Below are 20,251 nucleotides of genomic sequence, written 5' to 3'. Positions count from 1 at the left end.
CTGATCTCAAGATAGAACCATGAACGGACATAAGCATGGAGCACCAGTTGAGGAACCCTGAACCCTAATCTCTCAGGCTCCCTGGGTGTGGAAACTGACACTTTTGAGGTGAGCAGTGTTGTAATCTTCTGACATTTAACTCTGTGGCTTTCCATCTGCTAGGCTGCCATGATTAGCAACTTCACTTGTGTATGAGTCACATCCTGAGTAGAGCATAATTGTTGAAGGAGCCAGAATGCCTAGATCAAGTGTCTCAAACTAGCTGAACCTGGGGAAGTGCACACAGGTTATCTTCTCTGCAAAAGGAAGAGGGGTAAACCCAGTAACCACACATCCTCCACACTCCAGCCTCAGACGAAGATGGTGATAACATGGATCAAAACAGCAGCCAGTGTTTGCAATGGTTCTATGTGATGTACAGGTTGTCTGGCTTAATTCCAAAGCCATACACTCTCTCACCCTGTAATAACATTTCCCTGAGGCAGGCTAAAAGTTTGCTGAATTTGATCTGTGTGTGAAAGTAGCTCCTTTCGGGCAGCTAACATGCTTATCTTATGGATATAACAAGGATATATTTTTAGTCATTTTGTCTAAATTAGGAATTGCAATAGCCAGCATTAACTGAATAATTACTGTACTGCAGAGTATGCTAAGGGACTCATTTGCTTTGCCTCTAGTTAATTCTTATCAAAATTTATTCATTAATTCTATACATAATCTAGTCTCCCCTGACTTTTGGCAAAAAAAGTACCAATAATAATAATAATAATAATAAAAGTGGCATTAAGACTAGTCTCTTGGAGCCTTGTAGCTATTATCTCCACTTTACAGAGCAGTATACTGAGGTTTAGCAAGGTTAAATAACTTGCCCTCAATTTTGCAACCAGCAAATGACAAAAGACAAGACCAAATGCTACTCTGAGAATAAGCCCCATGCATTTTCTGATGAGCCACAATTATTTATGCAATATCACAGAACAGAAAGAGAACTATTTGAAAACCCAGGATATAGGCAACTAATTGCGAATCAAGCATTCTGAGTACTCAGTTTCTTTATTCTACAAAAGACTTGTCAAAATGTTGGTTTTCAGATTGTAGACGTTACGAGGTAATATTCTGGCTAATATTTAAGGATGACTTTCTAATATTAGAAGCATAGCTATTCCTTTTTAGAGTTAGTAAAGGCAGAATTTGAACCTATAATTGATGGCAAAGGCAATATATACACTCTCTCTGCTCTGGTGTGAAACTTTATATTTTCCCCCAATCTTCAGTTCTTGTAACCTATGCCTCGATGAATATGACCTGAAGTGATCCAAGCAACATATTGTAATTTGGGGTGGTATTCCCTACGGATTTATTTTCTGGTCAGTCAAGTGAGACAGAAGGTAGGTTAAGATTTAGAACATGCATGTGAAAATATAGACAAATATAAGAGGGAAAATAAGCATTGCTTTATATGTCAGAGCAATAACTTCTGAAATAACCACAATTACTCTTGCTTGGTTTCCCAGAATCAGACCTGAAAAGTGGAGTGAAAATATCCTTGGTGAATAGACATTTCTCCTTTTTATTTTGATAAAAACTACACTGGAAATAGTGGTAGTTATTCTTATTTTTGGGATAACCTTAATTTGTCCTCATTCAAAGCGTTAAAATTTATGAACAGTGTTAATGGAAAGCTTTTTAGTCTAACGATGCAGTTGCTATCTCTTTAACCTCTAACCTCACCTCTGTGAAGGGAAATCCATCTTCAAAGCTTTTAGAAGAAGGAATATATTTCTCATGAATATTCTTTTTCCTCCTCTCCCATATTTTTACATGATTATTTTGGACACTGTTCCATTAATAGCATTAGTATTTTGTTTTCTGATATAAAAGAGGAAAAATCGGGCCCATTATATCTGTAATTTATCAGTTTCTCTATCTCAAAGAATGCCCCCCCCCCCGTTTCTGGCAGCTTGTCTCACCCTGCCAAGGGGAGACAGAATGCTTTATTCTTTTGAAGAGTTCACATCAGAAGAGAGCACCACATGCCTCTAAGATTTCACCTCATGAGAAATTCCCCTTCAAATCTGTGGTTTTGCCTCTTCCCAGGGCCTTTTGAATTCTGTAATGGAGTCATGTGTTGGCTGTGGAGTGGGCCCCTTTGAAGCACTTACAGATGCTTTGAGTTTCTTTTGAAAGAAAAAGGGTTGGTAGTGATGCTGGAGGAGGGGTTGGAAATCCTTGGGTAGCCAGAAACCAGTCTCTGAATAATTCAGGGCACACTGTGGGATGGTGTTAATACCAAGCCTGCCAAGGCTTTGGGACTATTAGCACTGGTGTTTCTGGTCTCCGGAGAAAGAGATTGTAGTAGCAGCAGTGGGCTCTCCTCTCCTGGGCAACACAGCGTGATAGGCTGTCTCTAACTCTGGCTATACATTTGCTTGATCTAGAGGAATCTCAATACATTCCATCTCCCAGACAGCTCAGCAGGCCAACGAAATGAGAACTTCTGATTGCTAAGATCAGGGATGAGTCTTTTTAGTGGACCTCAAATGATTCCAATACACATCCAGGATAAAGGATTCTTGCTATAGGCCCAGCTCATTTTGTTTCATGGTGCTGAGAAGGTTCTGGGAAAACACAGAAGACAATGTGTTATCTTCCTGTCCCTCCACACTGACCTCTCTTTCTTGGGCCCTTTATACATCTCAAGCCTTTGAGAAGAAGTTGCCTAGAGAAGGGAGCAGGTGGGTGATCAAGGTAGAGAAGGCAGTTGGATGACGCTTAGACTGAGACCTGACAGGCCTTTCAGTGGCTGAAGAGTGTGCAGGGTGCTCCAGTGGGTCATCTGTAGGAGGAGGACCTTATCTCAGGTCTTAGCATTTCCCTGGCTTCTCTGTAAGCAGGGGGCTCCATAGCAGCTCTGCCTCTGTAGTTCTGAAGGATATTTCAGCCCACGTGACGTTTGGGTGCAAAGCTCTTCATTCATGGTCACCTTTACCAGATACAACGTTGGCTGGCATCTGCTGTTCCATTTGGAAAGACAGCATTGGAACATTCCTGCCAGTAACTCCATAAATGTATTCTACAGTGGAAGAAGGGCCTGGAGAAAAGGGTGAGGGAGGTAATATTTCCTGTTCCACTGGGCTGGTGCTCAGTCATGACATAAAGAAAGGAATATTTGATGAGAAAATCAAGAAATGTGTTTATTTGGTTACTTTGATTATACTACTTATCTCAGGTTTATTGCTTTTTTCCTAGATTGAATATAATTTTTTATAGATTACAGTGTCACTAAAGAATTTCATGAGCCTCGGAAATAGACTTCAGTATGCTTTCCCTAATACTTCTTTATGTTGCTGGCCTTTGTTGTCATTGTTTCTCTGTTATCAATTTCTCAGTATTAAAAAAAAAATGCTACCAGGAAATAATGTAGACTCATGCAGGTGGTGATGAGGACCATAGATGAGCATGTCCTTTAAAATGAACCCATGATGTTTTCTTGGTAAAGTGATGTACCTTGTAGAAAAGTTAGCAGATATAATAAACCAAAAACAAATAAATAAATCAAAAACTCATCCAATTGAATGTTCCAGCTGAGTTTTTTCTCCTATTCTTACCCACCTCTGGGACAAAAATGTATTTATGTTTTAGCAGCTACTTAGTGACATGATTTTTTTTATACCAGAAAGTCCTGTAAATTCTGTTTTTCCCTTCCTATGATTTTTAGAAGTTGTGTAATATTCCTGAATAGATGTTTTATAATTCATTTAATTGGACATTTATATTGTGCTTTTTAAAAAATCTCATTTTTCTCTTTCACCTCTAATATTCTGCAGTGAGTTCACCTGCACTAAATATCTGAGTTCGTGAAATGTGTGCTAAAAATGTTTTGTGGTGCTCTAGAGGAAAAAGAGAAAAAAGCCCCAATTGTAGCCACTGCTGCCTTATTGACACATCTTGTCCCACCTGGACAAATGTACCCTGCCAATGAGACTGTCATGCCTGTGATGATTAGAAGGACCCCTAGCTGATCTCGGGAGCCTGTATGACCTGGCTATATCATATATGTGAATATTCAGAATAAATTCCTGAAAGTGTAATTTTGGGGTCTGTTATGGTTGATAAATTGAGTCAACTTCAAAAGCTTAGAAGTTTAACTGAGAGACTCAGCAGGGAGCCAGGATCCTTACTTTGTAAATATCCTCATCCTGTGCAAGAGGAAGGCACAGAGATTTTTGTGAGTGCCACATCTGCCTAGGGGCTAAGGAGTGGCCTGCACACGATATAAGGGAGGAAAAGAGGCTTGGTGTCCCTGCATTTTGCTCTTGCAGCTTGCTAGCTGCTGCCTTGAAGTGTTGTCCCAGTGTCATGCCACCCAGCTAGTTATGGACTGAAACCTTCCTAAACAGTGAACCAAATAAGTGTTTCCTCTCTTCATTTTGGGTGTTGGGTATTTTGTCCCAGCAACAAGAGAAAAGTAACCAAGCCAGGGTCAAAGGGTATGAACATTGCACATGATTTACATGTTTTATCTAGTGGTCCCCTGAGGCCTTTCTGACTTAAAATGGAATGGACCTCTTCTCAGAAGTGACACTGCTGTCTCTGCAGTCTTCTCACAGAAGCCAGACAATCACCCGAGCAGCTGTGCTTTCCAGCAGGAAAAGGTAGCTGCACTGAGTTTACAGAGGTCACTTTCTACACTCAGATTTTAGAATAAGTTAACTCATAAAATGACAGAAGCAAATGAGAAGCCAAAAGGCCATTCACAGTAACTGCCAAATGCCAAATGCTGTAAGTGTTCTAAAGAGGGAAAGAGACTTCGTGGGGCCTGGTTAGGGAAAGCTTCACGGAAGAAAAGGTCCTTCCAAAAGAAAAGAGAAGGCTTTAGCTGGGACTTGGATTGCAATTCCCTCTCCTTCAGGGAAGCCTGGGTTCTTCACATCAACAACAGCCTGGGTAGAGGCAGAGGGAACCATGGAGGAGCTCAGGAGTTCCTCCCTGCAGGGTCTATTGGGAAGGCTGGTGTTGCCACCATCTACGGCATGAATGTGAGTTAAAACTCCAGAATTGTCACCCTGCTCATGTTTTAGTCCCTTGCTCTAGGCTGACCTCCACCTGATTACCTTCCCTGATACCTTCCTCTCCATATTGAGATGTTTAGAAAAATCCAAATCGTAATTTATTTTTCTGTTGCACAGAGGGCTATGCTGATGGGCAGAAGTACAAGGTACCAATTAGATCTGCACTTCAGTTCTCTGCCTGGGATTAGACTTCTCTGAAATTCACTTGCGTTTGTACAACTCAAATATCAGATAACATTAAGGCTTACATTCTCCGTGGAAGGCTGTCCCCAGAATTTATTGATGTTTGCAGCATCTGATTACTCTATAGCCAGAGAAGGCCAAAAAGAGAATCTTATATTTTTTCCTGTTGACCTTTGAAAAGTAGCATCCTGTGACCTTCTCCATAAAACCTGTGACCTTCAAGCATCTAAACCTTCAACTTTTCCACAAATTATGCCTCTTTTTCTCCCAATGTTGTCTTTAACAGACATTAGGATGGCACCAATGTTTGCTTGTACTGAGAGGGAGGGGAGCAGCTGGCAGCCCTGCTCTGCCCTCCCTAGATGGCCCCTCGCCCTTGCCTGTGAGGTACTGGGGTTGCTTTCAAATGAGACAGGAAACAGTTTAGGGTAAGAAATGCTTTTCAAAAATCATTCTCATGCCAGATGAAATCTCAGATCTTGCAATTTTGTTTGTTTTCTTCCTTCTCAGCTGTTTCCCTTTGAAGTCAAAGACTGCTATTTCTTTGTGCAAATGCAGCTGTGACTAGTTGATCATGGTTTATTTTAAGACAAGAAAAGAACTGGAGCAGAGAAATACCTATTGTTACTTGTCACCCATTAGCAAAATTCAGATGCAGCCAGTCTTGTTCAAATATGCAGATGAATTCTCTATACATCAAGACATTTAGGAGGGGTGCCTTGCCCAGATGAATAGGGCAGTGGGGGCGGAGGGGGAGCACTTCCTGCCAGTCCTCACTTAGGCATTGTGACGACAGTGTAAGCCTGGATGTTTGCATTATCCTTTCTTATCCATGCTATGCCTGGTTTAGAGCTTTATTTTTGTGAGTCTAAAAGATTGCAATTACTTCCTAATAAGCTTTCTTTAGAATCTGTATTTCCGACCAATCTTTTCTGGGGACTGTAGCTGGACAAATCCTGAAATGTGAAGACAGTAGTGTTATTTCTTTACCTAAAATTTTCAGTGGCACCATGTTTTCTATGGGATAAATAGTAATTCTATTGTTTATCGTTTAAACTGTTTCTTGATTGGCACCTACCAACATTTCCTCCCTTACCTACCAGTTTTCTTTCTAAATCACTCATGACCACCAAAATTATGTGCTCACCAGCAAAGCATCACGGGCCAGGTCCTCAAGCAGTCTGAGACAGCCATGAAGTGTGTGTTGGACTGTGACCCATGGGAACTCTCACTCGTGGGGATGCTTTTCCTGTGCTGAGTTACTTTTCTCTCCATTTGTACTATTTATAGATTTTTAAGGATCAATGAGGTCTTTAAGATTTCTGTCTGATCTTCCGGCTCTTTACATGAAAGAACAATGTTCAGAGATGCAGTAGATGACCCAGAGACAAAAATAGCAAGGAGAATGGCTACTACATATTGACAACCTTTACACAGGGATGATTGAAACATATGCTAAATCTTTAAATTAAAAAAATCATTAGAGTGAAAGACATATTTGCATTAACCCCCACGGAACTCCCCCTTACTTCAAACACACTTATGTCATCTTTCTTGCCAGTTCTTGAAGAAGTTCTGGAAGTCCTCTCTCATGAATGTCATGAGATGCGATTAAAAAAATTTAGTGAATGATGCTGTCAAGTGCTATCCAGCAGCAGGCTCAAAAACATTAACAGTGTGTTCTCATCCTCCTTCATTACTGGACCTGGAATGATGCAACTTCTGGTTCTTCCCAAAACTCAAAGTGACCATGAAAGATGAATACTCTGAATGGATTCAGGACACTAAGGCAGCCACAACAGCACAATTAAAAATAGTCACAGAAGAGGAGCTGGGGAACTGCTTCAGAGTGGCAAAAACAAAGAGATCAATATGTTTGAAGAGAGACGGAATATATTGAGGACTACTAATGGCATTGTGTCTTTTATTATAACAAGTCTTAAATACTTCAGCATTCACCATATATTTTGATGAATGCTTATACTATTATGCTATATTTATGAATGTTTCATATTTATTCAACTACATTTATAAACTTCTGGGTGGAGACCTTATGTTATCACCCCACCGTACAGATTTTTTAGCACATGTGTTAGTACTGGCCCTAACTCAGAACGTGGGGATCCTCGGTGAGTGGACGATGCTCTCAAAGTCCCAATCTCTGGTGCAAATAGATTAGCAATGTGCTTTTCCCCTCTCACATACACAAGCAGGCCATTGCCCAACTCGTTACCTCTAAACATACGCTTACCTTTCACCCTTCTGACGCTTGTCACGCAGAGGCTTCTGCCAGGGTTATGCTTTGATTTATATACATTTCGAGCTTGTCCCTCCATACTGAAGACCTAAATCACTGGGGAATCACTATTTAAAGACCTAAATCACTGGGGAATCTGCTTTCACCTTACCCACCACCATCATAATTCCCAATATTATAGTATTTATTCATCCCCCTTTACCAACCCTGGGCCTTATCTCTAGTGATTCCCAACTTAGTGTTTTGTGCACGTATGTGAATTTTATCCTTCCAATAAAACTATAAAGTAGATACAAACCAAGAAGCAATTATCTCTCTCTACTGTCTGAGACTATGGAAACTGCCTAGTGGTGCCTGCCAGGGTCAGGGGAAAAGTGGTATTTTGATTTCTTCTTAGAGTCTGTTCTGTGCCAGCATCGTGTGAAGCAGTGACACATTACATCATTTTGTCCTCATAGCAACCCTGAATGGAGTGGGGTGCTTTTTATCTTCACTTAACTGAAAAGAGAAACTAATGTTTCAAAGATCCATGACTCATTCTGGCCACACAACAGCTAAGGAATAGTACCAAGATGTCAACTCATCTTCATTCTAAAATCCATGTGTCAGACTCTCACATATCCTCAAGGCTCTGTTGATGTGTCCAAGAAGAACGTGAAGTCACACATCACTGAGTGGCTGACTGCTGTGCTCCTTCAGCATTGGATGAATTAGGGATGGGTGAGCTTAGGGAAGCTACAGTGTTGACAATGAGACAATTCCTGTGCTCCTGGGTAGTCAACCAGGAAAGTGGGCAATCACCAGGTGGATGACGGGGACAGTGAGAACAAGCCACTCAAAATTAACTCCCGTTCATTCGGTGTAGGAAGCATAGGCCAGTCTGGGAAGTGCCGGGAACACCTCATGATTAGGCTTTACCAAATGCCTGTGATTACTTTGTAACTATGTGAGAAAATAGAGTCCTATGATGTTACATCTAGAAGTTTTCATAATTGTGTCCATAGTAGTATTGATAACAGGTGGTGAGGATATTGATGGGATTTACCTTTAACAGATTGTTGTTCAATGTTGTAATTAGATCTTGGAGGAAATACTGGAAGTTATGCATAGCTTATTGATATGGGTATATAAATTGGCACTTCTTCAAAGTCTCCCCTTATGGGGGATCCATGGTGTAATTACCTTACTTTTGTGAGCATTAGCCTTCTTTGATGTCTTTGCAAATTCTATCTCTTTTGCTTGTTCCTATGCAGCCCGATCCTCCAGGTCCCTTCTCTAGTCACTGCCTCCGGTCACACTGTGGTTGTGTCCATGTTCTCTCCTGACTTCAGTTTATCATCTTTCAGGAGGACTCTTCCAGACATCTAAACGTAAGTGACTGCTGGATATCTCTGTTTCCCTGTCTCATATCTATTTCATTTTCAAACAAGCCCAGCTCACCTCTTTTTTCCCTCCAAAGCTTCTCCACCTTGTAGATGGTAAATGTACCTCCTCTCTGCCATTTTTTTTCTTGCTAAATTTCTGGTCATGGTGTTTGATTTCACTCTCTTCTCCAAACTCTCATAACAAATGTGTGGTTTTTAATTTCTGCAGACTTTCCCAGCATGTTCGTCCTCTTCCACTTCCATTACTATGGTCCTCATTCTTATATCATCGTGTTCCTAAGAGGTTACAGGACTGTCTTATCCTGGTATCCCATGTTGCCTCCTTTACACCCACTGCTGCAGCCTGAGCGATCTTTCCAATACAAAATAAGGAAATCCAATTGTTCCGGTACTGTCTGACATCTGCTCTGTCTGTATTTCTGTACATGTGCATTTTATAGATTCATCCAGCAGAATCTCTGTGTCCAGACACAATGGATTTGCTTATGTCTCAAGTAGCGGATGCTTTCTCTTGTTTTCATGACTTTGTGTATTCTGTTCTCTTAGTCTGAAATATTTTTTCCTCCATTAGGGCAGGTCATTTCTGCTCATTTGTTCCTTCTTATTTAGATTTCCTTTTCTTCAAAGCCTTCTTTGATTCTCCAAGCCTGAATTAGCTGTTCCTTTCATGTGCTCAGCCAGCTGTCATTTATGAAGTGTGATGGAAAAATACAGTTTTGTTTAAATTTTAAAATGTATTATAGTACAAAACGTGTTACTATTATTCTCCCTCAAAATACTCCACACTTGATCCCATCGTTCTTGCCATTTGTGTTTTTAATTGTCTGCCTCAGTGTGCTAAATTGATTCAAAATATTATCTTTTATGATCATTTTGACTTTGAGGAAAACCCAAAAGTCATACTATCCCAGAGTTGGCAAATAAAGTGGACAAGGACACACTGTTTTATTTCTGAGCTTACTTTTCCATTAAATGGCACTTGGCACTGACGTTTACTACATTTTTATCATAGTCAGGAAAGAGTACTTCCAGCACTACCTTAAAAGGTGGCAAGAACAATTGGATAAGTTGTAAGTGAGGGGATTAATGGCAATGCATCTTTTATAGTAATAATTAAAGAAATTTAAACATTCATTGTATTTTTGGTCACCTCCTGGATATAGAGATAGAATGTCTAGAAAATTACGTAACTAAAGATTGATGGGGGACGATACTTTGGACTCAAATGCTCAAGAGATAAACAGATTTGACAATGTTTGATGTCTTATTAATGAGAGGAACATCATCTACCTAAGTGGGAGGGCCACCTGGTAGAATCATTCCCAGATGAAGGTGATGTACCCCAGAGATTTTTATATTGCTCCCTGGCAACGTTCCAACGTTTTTGTCAGATTCTATACCTTTCACACTCTTCAGAGTTTTCTTAATTAAACAGATTTTCATTAAACCAAGCAGACTCTAACCCTAGTATTTAAGTACTTTACCTGTTATTCTATTGCAATATGCTCATGACTTTGATTCCTCATTTTGTTCTGAAGACTTTGGTTTGTTTAATTACATACATCACAAGGGCTGTAACTCTGGAATTGGGAAGAAAATGAAAAATTAACAAAAATATGACAAATAAAGCTGATGGCTCATTTGTCAATGCCAGTTCTATTGTCCATTCCTGGTTGGTAGGTGAAGAACTCCATAATTCACATTTGTAATTTAAGGCTGGGAGGCAGTTAATATTCATATTTCTAGTTTGTGAAAACATTCCTAAATGATTCTTTTTTTCTTTGAATGTTCATTGATATTGTGCCAATGTTATTATTTTGTTAGAATAACATTTAGAAAGACGTAGATAAAATCACATTATGTTGAAGGGCACACTATGTTATAAACCATCTTATAGTAACTAAAATAACACACTCGTGCCTTGTAGGTTCCACATAATGTTTGTTAAACTGAATAGTATTAGTCAATGTATTAATTGATTTTTAACTTCAGAGAACTTGGTTTTGTTTTGTATATAAGCATTTATAATTTGCTTTTGTAGTTAACAGAATTTCATTTCAATGTATATTAGCTCTTTTCCTTTATATTAATGACAAAAATGCGTGCAAACATTGTCTTGACAAATATAAAACCACATATTAAGAAAACATGATGTTGATGATCTGAGGAGAATGGTTATTTTATCCAATTTCACTAGTTAAATCCCAACTGTAGACCATTTAATTATTTATTCTATTGTTCTATCTTAGCTGAGTCTTAAATAATCAAGGAGGAACAGACTTGTACTATTTTATTTAGAATAAATAGCTCTTCTCCACGCAGGAGAAGCACGTAAGAGAATGTAATATTCTATTGCTAATATAAAAGAGTTATTAGCTCTGCACAAAATAACAAGAAAAACTGCATCCTATAGAATCATGTTAGTGTATATGCTACCTTAGCAAGATGCAAATGGTGAGTCCAGAAAGAAACGTACATGACTAGAAGTTTCTGGGTGTGGCAGAACGGCTTCTCAAGCACAGTATGATTGTACGTTATGCTTTCTGTTCATTCATGAAAATAGACCCATTTTTCAATCAAGGTTTTAGTGGATAACTGAGAAACTTTAAAAGTAATTCTGGAAAGAAATCAGTTTGGAGTTTAAGGTGAACTAAAGATGTACTTTACTTGTAATGTTTAACTGTTACAGGTATTTTGGGAACTTAGGAGGAGTCCTAAAATCTAGATATTTATATTACTGCAAGTGTTTTATTGAATTTGGATAGGCCCTTTGCTAAATATATTACTAAATATTGGAAGTTTTCAGTCATTATTTCTTCAATTATTTTCTACTACCCCATTCTTTCTTTCTTTTGAGACTCTTGGTATATGTATGTGCATATGTCTGTATGTATATAACAGTCCAAAAGATGTCTGAAGCTCTGTTTATGTTTATTCAATTTTCCCCCCAGATTTATAGGTGAATTACTTGTCTATCCTCAAATTTACTGAATCATCATCATTTTTAATCTGTTATTAAGCTAAGTCTATAAATTTTCTTTTTGATTATATTTTTTTAACTCCAGAATTTGCTTTAAAAACATGATATCTATTTCTATTTTGGACTTACACATATATGAATGTATTATTAGCATCCTTTCCTTTGAGTCTTGTTATTGTTTATACTTAAATGTCCCCAAGCACTTCACGAATTCATAGGTAGGGCTTTTGACAGGATTATGACAGCATCATAGCTAACTTCTGTAGGGAGGTGGATCCTGGTCAGAAGAGACAGGTCACTGTGGGTGTGACCCAGGAGGGTATTGTCTTCCTGCTCTGTTTTTCTCTCTACCCTCTGCTTCCTGTCTGCCATGTTATTAACAACTTTCTCCTGCTGCCCTTGTACCATGCTATCCTGTCTTGGAGCCAGTCATCTCTGGACTACAGTATGAGTCAAAATAAACTTCTGCTTTCTTAAATTATGGGTGTTGAGTATTTTTTCCTAGAAACTGGGAAAGTGACAAGAGTCCAGATATATTTATGATAATTTCCTTGAGATCTTGTCTGCTGATTATAACATGCAGATAATCTTGGAGTTATTGCTGATTGTTTTTTCCTCTTGAGTTCTGGCCAATCTTTCCATTGCTTTAGAGGTTTAGAGATTTAAACTCCAGTTGGATCATGTTACAGAGAGCATGGATCTTGCTCTGCCCTTCTAATGAGTATTGACTTCTGTTCTTGCAAGCAGTTCAATTGTCTGGACTTAGACTCCAAACTCTACCACCTGTAGTGGGTGAAGCTGAAATCTCTCCCACACTATTTAAGCTTCCGGCTGCCATTTTGTTGTGAGCATTGCAGGGATATTTTTGCAAAGACACAGCTCAGGAGTCAGCACTGCTCACCTCTGCAGCTCCTTTTTCCCAGGATTGCCTTCTATTTTTGCAGCTGCTTTACGTGCTCTCTTCTTCAACACTTTCGTTTTGTTTTTGTGATAAGACAAATCAAACCCAGGATCTTCACACTACATCCTCAACTTTTTTTCCCTAAATTTTGAAACTAGTTTTCTCTAAGTTGCTAAATATCCCTGGTTGGCCTCCAATTTTTAATCATCCTGCTTCAGTTTTCCAGAGTGCTGAAATTACAAGCATGTGCTACCACCTTTAGCTTGTTGGCCTCTAACATCTTTATTAGGTTGAGAATTTCTGTCGCACAGAATGCATGGGTGGAGAATACCTTTATGCAAAAAGCTTCAATCCCACCCATTCATATTTCTTTTAAAGCGTCAACTCTGATCCATCTTCTGCTGTTTTTTTTTTTTTTTTTTTTTTTTTAATAAAAAAATCGTATCTGTACTTTCTATTTCTGCAGGAAGGATATCTGATCTTGCAACTCCACTATTACTGACTTTTGGTTAAATTTTGATGACTCAAAGTGTTTCCATAATTTGAGTAGAACATGTTAGTAAGTGATCAATCTTAGAAAAAGAGGTTAATTTATCGTAGGACTAACAAAGCCCAAGATTATAGTAAAAAGAAAATGTGGTGGCATTTTCTCTTGTTGATAGATATTTAGGTTATACTCTACTTTTTACTTGTTATAAATAATGATGTTATGAGTGCTTCTGTACAGCTCTTTGGATGCATTAGAAGCTGCATCTCTACGTATGACTAGGCATGTCATTTCTGAGTGTCAGAGTGAAGATGTATTCACAGTGTGTGACACTGCCATAAAATTTCCATAGTAGTTGTACATATGTATATTCAGATTGGTGAATTATGAGTGCCAGTTCGTAGATTTGAAACAGCCATCGTGTCCCTATATCTTCTTTTAAGTTTTCCTTCAGACTGAAAATAAAAAGTTACTTTCGATTAACATCTTTAAACAGGAGCAAAAACAGCATCAAAGTCAAAAAATGCACTACTATGGAAGCTGAGTAATTATTGAGGACATTTTCTTATTCAATAGTTTTCAACATGTTCCTTTTTGTTTATTTTTCCCTCTTATTAAACAGTGATTACGATGTGGATTCTGGTAGGCTTATTAAAATCCTTAAGTTTCTTTTTTACAGATAATGCCCTTATTTTGTAGATCAGTCTCCTTCCTGGCTGCCAACACCTGCTGTCACCTTCCTGGGGGTTATTGTTAACAGAATGATTTTGTGGTGGGAATTTTTTAAGTATGTGACCTTGGTAGATAGCAAGATTCTGTTAAAATTTTACTTCTGTGTTTCATATTTCAAAGTAATTTTCAAAACTACTGCAACGAATCTTTTCTTGTTGATATGAAGAACTGTCACTCAAAATTTGTTTCCTGGAATTGAAGAACATTTTCTAAACTGTCCTGAGCAGACACCTCACTGTGCATTTCTACTTTTAAGAGAAAGTGAAAAAGGACTCGAAAGGAATTTGTTGATTCATGATAATGAAGGACAGTCTGGCATTGTGGGGAGGTTCTCTTAAGTGTTGAAATTTACTATGCATGAACATTTATCCATTTAATTGTCAATAAATATTTATGAAGTGTTATTTTATGTCATGCACACTCCTAAAGCATTGAGGATACTATGGTGAAAATTGTCCTCATTGAACTTACTTGGTGATTAGGGACACTGGTAAACAAGTGCAGTTTTTGAGTTCTTACAACGTACCTAATAGGCACTCAAAAAATAGGCATGCTTATTGCTACTTCTGTTACTACTATTATTACTGATGATTCTGTTCTTCCTATTGTTTCTGTTGTGCTTCTATTATTACCATTATTACCACTATTTCTGTTCTGGTTGTTACTATAACTATGTTGTTACTACTCCATCACTCTTTTAGCTTTGCTACTGAGAAAAGATATGGCCTTGGACAAATTGCTTAATTAATCCACTTGAATATTTTTCCTACCACATAAAATTGAAAAACAGAGCTAGATAAACTCTTTTCATCTACAAGGTGGTGATAAGCATTTCACTCAAAATAACAAATAAAACTGGTGAAGAAGATTCTTAAACAAATATTTTGGAAACACTCAAGCAAAGTTTGCTTGTGGAAGAATGTCTTTTTAATGTGTTAATACAGATCTCCAAAATATGCATCAAACCTGGTGTGATGGTACATACCTGTAATCCCAGAACATGGGAGGCTGAGGAAGCAGGAAGACCACAATTTTGAGGCCAGCCTGAGCTGTATAGCAGGATCTTGTCACAAACAAACATACATATAAACGTACAATATACACCAACATATTTTAGTTACAAAATAGTTTTCAGAGACAGTATCTCTTTTTCTGAGCAATACTTTTTCTCCTTTAATGACTTCTTAATCCTTCCTAACTTTAATGTTCTCTGGCTCTTGTGTTTTGTAAGATCTCTTGGTACTAGGGTGATCGTACATCTCTGTGTGAGATAACAATACTTGCTTTTCTTTAACATACTGTCAATAGGTAAGTTGTTTCACTTAATGCAGTGTTCTGAATTCATTCTCATGGGTTGTGCTTAAAGCAACACTTCAGTTGCCCACAGAGCTTTTGCATTCCAAATATCCACTGAACATTAAATAGCAAGAGCATCTTCCTTCTCTAACACCATCTACTTAATTTTATTAACTACAGGTAGAGCAGTATTTCTTGAGCGTCTTTTTGCTTATCTAGGCCTGAAATATTGGTATAATATAAGGAGAAAAGTCTGAGGCATTGTTTTTTTCATTTTAAAAATAAAAACAGGAAAAAGGTTTAGAAATGATACAGAATTTCAAGAAGTTAGTAAGAAATTAACACTAGTTAATATATTGCATATTGTTATCTTAGAAGTAGTTGTTCAGGCCACAAGATCTAGGCATAAAAAATGATCAAACAAACAATGATGGCACAAACTGTTCTTTATGATGAACTAACAGATTAGTAGTATAGTTATTTATCTTGCATATGTATACATACATACATTTATAAATGTATACCTATATGCATGTAATCTTTTTCCTTTCTTCCTTTTCTCCTTTCCTCATCCCTGTTGTTGTTTTGAGGCATTATATTTTGCCTTCAAGGAATTTAAAAATCTACCATTGCTGGGTAGTTGCATGTATTTGGCAAAACACTTTAAAATGTAATAAATGTATGGATTGACCAATAACTCCATGATAGTTAATAAGGCAAGTCAATTATATTTATCATTGCTGCTGTGAGGGTATTTTTAACACATGCATCAATAATCTGAATAGTGGCGTATGAAATGGATGATAGCTAATTGGCTCCTGAGTGACCATATTTAATTTGTGATATTGGCTTGATATTAAATTATTGGTTTCCCTGTCCTTTGCACTTCTCATCTTTCTCTGCATTTCATTGATATGCACTAGTCACTATAGGAGGGAACCAGAGTCTGGAACAAGGGAGGAACATTTAATTTTGGATAGATATTTTAAACAAATAACAGAAACAACAGCCTGAAAGCCAAAATGATTTTATTGTACAACAACAATATTTTACTGAGAAAATAATAAAATATTGTAAGAACATCTGAGATTTAAACACCAAGATCTAAGGTTAGCTTTAAAGGAAAAAGGAAATTAGATGACATTATAGTATTTTTTTTCCCCGAAAGAAAATTCAAATTCATAGTAGGCTGGTTGGAGAGAGTTGGGAAGAAATGAGTGAAACCTGGGTGCTCCTGTGCCCATGGTGACTTCTGCCTTGTACTCCTTGTCCACTTAAATCCCAGGAGATGGAGGGAGGCTGAGCAGATGTGATGGGAGCACCCAGGCAGGAATTCATATGTGCTTTCCTTGGGCAGCCAGAATCTACATTTTGATGAGCCTTGGAGCTGCAGAAGTATGAATCTGGACAATAATTGTGAGGGAGCTTTCCTCGGGCTTGGTGGTAGCCAAAGGAAGTTCTACTATCCCTAGGATGGCGCAAGGAACACACGTGAAGGTGTTTGTTGAGGGGTCAAAAATGTAAGGTTGGGAGTGTCTGATGCCGGATGGAAGACTGAGGGGCTTGAAGAGCCAGGGAAAACCCCTGCAAGTGCTGAATAGAGCTCATGCAGCCCATGGGAAGGGAAGAGAGAGTGAAGGGAGACAAATGCACCTGTCCTGACATGGGTCAACATGCGAGAAGGCAAGGGAGTGATAGCGTGGAGGGAGCATTCTGAGTCAAGATTAATTATTCAAGGGAGACTTACTTTAATCTGCAAGTAACTAAGTTTTGTTAAATTGAAAATTTTGAATAAAATTTTTAACCTCTCACTGGTTATCACATGCTATAGTTTGACCCCCTAGCTCATTTCTAAGAATAAAATTCGATGCGGGATGTGTGTGTGTGAGTGTATGTGTGATTTCTCTAGTACTCATAATTTAGCAAGATCTTTCCTCATATCCTGATTACCATGTCACTCATTTTGAGGCCCATGGATAAAATGAAATCTTTTGATGTTTCCAGTTTTCCATTTGCTTTCCTTATTCTTAGTTTGAAGGTACAGTTGCCCAGTTACCGAGACTCCTTCCCTGTCTAACATTTCCTTTCTTCTACCCTGATCTACCACCTTGAGTATGGAAATGGTCAAAATCACCATCTTTCTGTTCTTCATCTTGGAACTGAAGGGAAATTAGAGTTCTGAACTACATGAATTCAAACTGATAGACACAGCTAGTATCAGAACTGGCTCTAAGAATTAGGTCTTCAATTGAAAACTAAGTGTAAATTGAATTTTTTACAAATGAAATCACTTAAATTTATGCTAAAGTAGCCTGATGAAAGAACCTAATTGTGAGTTCTTTTGAAAAGTAACAAATTGCCTTGTGAATTGGTTAATCACCATATTTATTCTTCGATTCAGTGAAGTGCTTTTGCTAGGCACTGTGTTAGGTGTTTCATTTATCTTGGGTGAGAATCCATCTTGCTAAATACAGCTTTTGTTTGGACTAAGACATCCTTGAGGCTGTCCTCTGAATGGTGACAGTTGAGTTCCTTCTAAAGTTACCCAGAAAAATAGTGAACATTTGTATTTTAAAGAAGATGGTACTTATCCCTTTCAGTGCTTTAAAATCCCCCACTCATTATTTTGATTTTCATCTGTATTCCAAGTACCCCTCAATTTCTAGAAACTCTGCTAAGGCACCTACTTGACCTTAAATTTGTATGGCTCTTCAAGGGGCACGCTCTCAAAGGGGACACTTTCCACCTGGTATTCTTTCTGTAGGGAGAGTGTGAATGCTGGAAAGGGGCAGCACTTTGGCCAGCCATCAATACCAGCAGGTTGAATTATGATTTTTGAAATGTTAGAAGTTTTTTTTTTAATTTAGTAATTTTTTATGATAATCCTACTATGTGCTGAACACTATTAGATGAGATAGATATGTCTAAGAACAAGACTGTTTCAGAGTTCATGGGCCAATTGTTGCAGACAAACACATACATAATTTAAAAGCACTATTTATTCATCCAAAACCTTTATTGATGTTTTTGTGCATTCAAAGATAAATATTTTACTAGAGGTTATTTATAAGGTGCTTGGTAAAGAGCAACATTCACTTGGCATACAGGATGGGACAGAAATTGGAAAACACTGTTAGCATTGGCTTTTAGGCAAGACAGATATTTACACTGAAATCAGATGGGGAGCAGGATAAAGCATCAGATTCTAAACATAATTGTGGTGTGGAGAGGGAATGCAGATGATGGAGGCAAATAATGCACACCCAAATCTCAGGTTGAGATAAAGTTACGGCTGGAAATTCTAAGGATAAGCAAACAGGAAAGGGAGTTCTGCCTTATCATTATGATGATGATCATGATGATGATCATGATGATGATTAGTGTTGGCTGACTTGAAAGAAACCTTAAATACTACCTTTAGTGGAGCAAGCTTTTGTTACCTCTTATTACCTAATATATACCATTTTGCTTTCCATACAATGCATCTGGACAAGTTGAAGAGAAACTAGAAATTAAGTGTTTCAGAAATGGGTCTGGGTGAGTTTTGGTATTTGTTGCTCTTTTACTCAGCCAGATTCACTTCAGAAACAATTTCTAGTTTCTCTTCAACTTGACCAGATGCATTGTATGGTAAGCATCCATAAGCATGGTGACATTTCCCATTGAGACATTTTGGTTTCTTGATATAGATCTGAATTAGGTTATAGGTCAAAAACTTGATGGTTAATAGGCAGATTCCTGACATCTCAGATTCACTGAAACATTTCTGAGTTTTAATGGAACCAGAGCATGAGTTGGAGATACTCCTACTAACATGAGCAGCCCTGTCTTCTGCCCCCTACCGTTATCTATATTATCTGTATAATCTTAGCACGCTGAGAAAACGCTAGAAAGAAATTAACAATCAGTGTAAACATTAGAGATAACAGAGCATTTCTGTTTTTCTATGTTCTCTTTAGCTCTCACCTTTCTTCCCTGGGTAGCATCTTCTTGGCTACATTGGAACAATTTTCAAGCTATATTGCTTTGTGGTATATCAGTATAAGCCAGTGAAAATATCACCTCGTAATCAGATGTAGCATTTGGCTCCAAGGCTTGATCACATAGTCTGAGAGAAAAGTAATCCACATTGCTTAGAAGAAAGAGCTACAGTTGGGCAAAGGGAGTCTGATGATTGTGGAGAAAATGAAAGAAAAAAGGATAAAATAGGTCCCTAATGGAGATGAAGTGGAGTAAAAATGAGCCTTCATTAGTAAAGGAAAATGAAGAGACAGAATTAGTTGTCTAAAAGAGTGAGCTAAGGGACCAAGTGAGCCAGAAGTGCATGTGCAAAGGGGGACAGGTGACATGTTGGGTGCTCATGTCCCCAGTCTGAATCGGGCAGTGGACAAACGGTGGTTGTTCTTCCTAGTTTGCTATTGCACCTTTCCTGCAGAACTAAACATGGGCCTTCCTCCTTCTCTCCCCCATTACTCTTCCTCCTCTCCTCTACCTCCACTCTTCATCCTGCTTCTTCCCTCTTTCCTTTCACACCTTGTCAGTGTCGCAGTCTTTTTGATTAAAAAAGACATGAAGCTTACTTGCTCTGGTGTTGCTCTACCTATCAGATTTATTGATATACATTTAAATCTTACTTTTATTATATTCCAGAATAAAAGAAGATACTAAATTATGTTGCATATTTGTAGCTATTACATAATTGTGGCATACCATATCAGGCTTTATTACCAATTGGCTGCTTTGCAAGCTATACTACAAGGAGTTTTTAAAAAGTAAGAACTGGTATTATTAACAATTTGTTGCTGAGACGTTTAACATCATCTCAAAACAAACTTTGAATTTCCATTGCAATATTTTATTTAAAGGCGCTTAAGCATCCCTGAGTTTTGTGCAGCTGGTTAATTTGATGCATTTATGGGGGAGGTTCTGTGAATGCTTCATTACAGTGCTTCTCTCCC

At 38.1% G+C, this 20,251-nt stretch overlaps 1 long non-coding RNA gene across 1 annotated transcript in view; it reads left to right on the top strand.

Annotated features, from left to right (window-relative positions):
• The window catches only part of LOC111755787 (uncharacterized), a 174,829-nt gene that overhangs the window by 107,014 nt on the left and 47,564 nt on the right, over positions 1-20,251 (top strand). The window contains exon 2 of the long non-coding RNA XR_010041973.1: positions 8,766-8,882. This is a non-coding gene — a long non-coding RNA (uncharacterized LOC111755787). The remainder of the gene's footprint in view (positions 1-8,765; positions 8,883-20,251) is intronic.

This window comes from Cavia porcellus, unplaced genomic scaffold (genome assembly GCF_034190915.1).
Source record: "Cavia porcellus strain 051 isolate PalLab524CR breed Dunkin Hartley unplaced genomic scaffold, mCavPor4.1 scaffold_22, whole genome shotgun sequence".
NCBI lineage: Eukaryota > Metazoa > Chordata > Mammalia > Rodentia > Caviidae > Cavia > Cavia porcellus.
Note: the sequence above shows the minus strand (reverse complement) of the source record. Positions and strands in the feature narration are given on the sequence as shown.